We start from the raw sequence: 4,969 nt of genomic DNA, 5'->3' as shown, positions 1-4,969 counted from the left end.
TAATAACCATAACATATATATATATTATATGTATATATGTGCCAAGAGAGGGAAGGTGCTGTGAAGGGAAGAATCAGTGCATCTGAGGTTGTGGCTGGGGGGGGGATTGGGAACATGGGGATGCTGGAAGGGGGTGGCAGGACCAGGGAGGGCAAATATCTCTCCCTGGGATGTTTTATCCCTGTTTGTCTTAAGAAGAGCCAGTGTGATCTGATTTAAGTGTCAGGGGAGTGGGGATGTCACCAGGATGCCACTTCCACCTCCAAGAGGGATGGCAAGGGGCTTGCAGAGGGCAAAACCACACCAGTGATGAGGAGTTAGGGTGGGGAACTGCTCTCCCACCTAATTTCCAACCTTTACACCAGGTCCAAGGAAAATATCAGCGACCTCTATCTTGCAACCATCTTAAAATGATGTGTAAAGTGTCTCCAGCTTTCCTTTAGCTTCTGGGGGTTCCATTTTAAAACCCCCGTTTGGAGGGTAAAAAGAGTTGGATATGCTCTGAAAAATGAAGGAATCTTCACCTCTAAATCCACCCTTGGCATTTTTTTCAGCTTCCAGGTTTTGCCAAAGCCTTCAGCATCCAAAGGGGTCAGTGCAGCACCTGGTCCTGGGGACAAACACCCCATGTCTTGCCCGTCGGCTCTTCCTCCTGCAGAGGTGCATTTGCACCACCAGCCCTTGAGCATCCTTGGCATGATGTGTTTTTTCCAAGCCTAGCAGCAAAAAAACACGGCTTTGATTCCTTGTTTTTCATCCAGGTCAGAGATGCTCCATTTCAAGCATTTTCCAAGTGTCATCCCAGAGCCAGGACCCTCACTACCACCCAGCACCACTGCCACAGGCAAGGGATGTGTGAAACACCCTTCAAAGAGGAAGTAGCAGTGACCAAAATGCTCTGAATTCAACCCAAATCATAGCAGGAGAAAAGCCTTTCATACAGATTAGGTTGAATTACATTTATTTTTTAGTTTCTAGGGGCTTGGCATCACCTAGGGGATCAGCATATGTTCCCACCATGTGCAGAGTCTGGGAGCATCCACCTGTGTCTTCCCTGGGACATCCCATCCCCAGGCAAAGCTGGGAGAGGGAAGAGCCCTACCAAGGGGACTATGGAGGGAGAACAATGCTGATGATGCTAATGCATCATCTTCCTCCACTTCTCTCTCTAATCTGAAGGCTAGGATGATGAGAGGAGCATCAGACCCTGTTTTACCACAACAAGGGATGGGATGTGCCCATCCCACATCCCAAAGAAGGGACAGCACTGTCCCAGGGGCACATGGGATGGCCCAGCTCCCTCCATCATCACTCTGCAAGTCAACAGCTGGTTACTTATTTTGTTAAGCTTTTTACAGCCTGCCTCATTGCTAAGCCATGATGAAATGATGTAGCTTTCTCATTTAATACCTTCTCCCAGTGGATGCCAGGAAGAGCATGAGGAAAAAAAATCAGAGCACCTGGAGCTGCATGAGGAGGTGCTTTTCAGCTATGCTAGATTTGGGGGCACCTGCATCCCCTGCAGGTCTGGAATGAGCTGCAAAAGCAGCCAGAGGGGAAACTAAGGCTTGTTTTGGGGACTGCTCACCTTGGGGCCAGGGATTTAAAGGCAGTGGATGCAGCTAGGTCTGTATGGAAAAGGGTAACAGCTTCATCCTCCATGTTTTTATTAGGAATGAATTTCTAGCCATCCAAGCTTTATTTCATGCACTCTGATAAATCCATGTGATGGTAAGTGTTTTATTAACCTTCTGGGTCCACAGGTGGAAAACTTCCATAAAACTGAGGCAAATGGAGATGGGGATAATTCCTCTGCTCCTCTTTGCTTGGGGTAAGGGGTAATAAAACCCTCAATGATATACAGAGAACCACAGGTGATGTCCTTGCTCCTTCTCTGTGCACCCAGAGGGGTTTTACTGGTGTTATTTAGCAGGAAAAACTGCTGGTTTGGAGGTCTTAAGGGAAAATTCAACAGGATGGGAATGATTATTAACACATTAAAGGAGAAACCAGTCAAACTAGTAAAAACAGCTTTGTTACATCAGTACCCAAGTTATTAATGATGTTATTCACTGCACCACCAGTTTTTTTATTAATGATGTTGAATTAATGGACTTGGTTCTTGCAGGGAAGAGATCCAGCTCATATGGGTTAGTCTGTGGCCATGGGTGACAGGGATGGAGTGGAGCTGGACTGGGAAAGCACCTCCTCTTTCTCTTGACTATGTATTAATGAGGTTTGCCCCCACTGCATCCCAGCAATGTCCTTGTCCTCCTTCCCCAACCCCTCCCTGGACCCTAAACCTGTTTGGGACCACCCAAAACAGCAGCCAGAGAATCACTCAAGCTCAAAGGAAGGGGCAAAGGGCTCATGTCTCCTCCAAGAAGCAGTAAAGAGCCATCAGCAAATGAAGCCACAGTCTGGCCAGCAATTCAGAGCAGTGGCTACCTCTGCCACACATCCTGCTGATTCCTGACCAGGAAAGCTGCACAGCAGCTGCTCTCACTGGAGCCTGATGGATTTAAAGCAGAATTCCAGCTTGGCATTCAACTCCTCCAGCTCTGACCCTCCTCACAGCTCCTGTTCAAGTTGACCTGAATTAGGGGAGGCTCTGCTGGGGATTGTGTTTTGAAGGAACTCCTCAGAGCTCACCCAGTCCCTCCAGCGTACAAGATCCAGCTGGGAAGTTTCTCCCCCAGAAGAAGCCTCCTCTCTGCATAGTGCTCTGGCTATGGCTCAAAATAGACCTTGAGTGCCTGGAGACTTCACTTCTGAGCTCACTGGCATGAAATGCAACTATCAAAGTGGATAATGGGATGTTTTCCAGCCTAAGGAAGGGCTCTGGCTCAGGGTCAGGCTTTGGGAAGGGATGGGATGAACTCAGGAGCCCAGCTGCATCCATGGGTCACTGTCCTCACACCCCTGGGAAGGCAAAACCTAATCTGTCCCCATGCACAGATGCATCTTTTTTCCCCTCAAATCTCTGATGATCCTTGCTCAGGGGACTGAGCCAACCTCTTACCCCCTAGAGATGAGCTTCATTTCACACCAACCAGGCTACAATCAGCCTCCTTGGAGCTCAGTAGCAGGTGAAAGCGTCCCTGGATTTTGGCTGCCTCTCTCCTGGAACGGCCTGGGGCTGGTCGTTGGCTGTGGAGGGAAGAGGAATGCTTTGTTTCCAAAGGGAGAGGGATGCTCCTGCCTCTGCTGCTGTACAACAGCTGTACAGCTTGTCTTGTTTGTTCCTCACTGTTCTGCAGCTGAATTACTGCAAGCGATGTACCAGCGCATCGTGCAAGGCTGCTGCAAGAGGAGCATTCCTTCATCCTTGCTTTTCTAGCTTTCAGGCTCTTCCCACCTCATCTTCACCCCTCCAGCCAGGCTCCAGAAAAGGAGCATCTCCTCAAAGCTGTGTTCTCTGTGAACTCGTGCAGCTCAGCTGCATCTTCCCAGCTTGATTTTCCTCAGAGCCAGGGGGTCACATCCTCCCTCTCTCTGCTTATCGCCAGCCTCAGAGCCACTGGCAGCTCTTATCTCCTCTCAAAAAAAGGCTGGATGGGGAGGAGGCAAGAGCAGAGCACACTCACACCACTGCAAAATGTGCCCATGCCTCTCCCCCTGGGGCAGGACCCTGCATCCCTTTGCCTCCTCATCCCCAGCCCAGGGCACCCTCAGAGGAGAAAGGTGGGCTCAGGGACACCCCCCCCCCCCCCCGCTTGGGGTTTTCTGGACTATGAATTCACCCCAATGCAGTTTGGCATTGCAAGCCCAGGCAGAGCAGCTCCTCTGCTCACACTCCTCTCCAGTTTCTGCCAGCCAAGCCCTCCCAGCAGGCATGGGTTGGAGAAGCCTGGCCTGGCCAGCCCAGCCATGGGCCTGGGGAGTGGCTGCTCATGGCCATGGCACTCTAATTAATCCTCTTTTGTGCCTGGCACTTCCCAGCCTGTAATTTCACAGCTTGCTGGAGGCCTCCTACCACGGGATGGCTGCCAGTCACTCCATGGCTTCCCATGGATGGAGCAGTGAGTTCCAACCTTCTCCAGGGCTGATAACCCAAGGATAGAGTGGTATTGGCTGCATACCTGAAGAAAAACTGCTCTGCCAGAGGGTGGAGAGCTGGGATGGATACCCAGTGGTGGGGCAGGAGATGTCATCCCACCCCAGCAAGAGGGAAGAAGGTGCAACAGGAGGCTCAGAGCAGCAGGAAGGAGGTGGGGATGAGGCAATAGGATGGGAATAAGGCTGTGCTCAGTAGTAATGGCTGGAGAGCAGCATCCCTGCTCCAGCAGGGATAAGCAACCCCAGGCTGAGCCTAAATGAGCTCCTGAGACCACAGGCAGTGTGTGGATCCCAGAGGCTGTTGCCCAGGTCACTAAGTAACCCCAGGGTGGAAAGAGAGAGGCCAGACTTGAGGTGAGGGGTCTCTGTCTGATCTGCTGAGCTGAGAGCTCCATCACTACCACCAGCCCAGCAAAATCAGCTTCTCCAGTGGCCAACACTCCTGGAGCTCAAAGCTCCAGTACCTGGGATACAGCTCTTGCTACACTCCGGGGGAAGGAATATTCACTTTCTCTGTCATCTGTTCTCACAAAATGCTCTTTCCTGGGTGACAGCCGGTGCTCTGCCACCACTGGGTGGCAGTGGGGACACATGGACACGCGTGCACACACGTGCCCCACGCAGGGGCTGCCTTATCCTCTCTGCCCCCTCCGAACCCTGTGCCAGGCGCTGATGCTCTGGTGGCCCCATGTGACATCACCCCATGCTTCAACCCCTCTGGGGACAGGGCAGATCCAGCCTGGCCACATCCTGCTTTCAGGAGGAGCATTCCCTCCAAATACAGCAAATTTGAGACCAAAAAGACTTTCTACCTCCAGATGCTGGAGGCAGAGCTATCTGGGTCTTACCTTGATGCTGGCACAAGGGATGCTTAGCTGAGTCCCTCCAGTTTTCAGAGTAGCACCCCAGA

Source organism: Acanthisitta chloris, unplaced genomic scaffold, assembly GCF_000695815.1.
Source record: "Acanthisitta chloris isolate BGI_N310 unplaced genomic scaffold, ASM69581v1 scaffold10515, whole genome shotgun sequence".
Classification (NCBI taxonomy): Eukaryota; Metazoa; Chordata; class Aves; order Passeriformes; family Acanthisittidae; genus Acanthisitta; species Acanthisitta chloris.
This window is presented reverse-complemented; position numbering follows the sequence as displayed.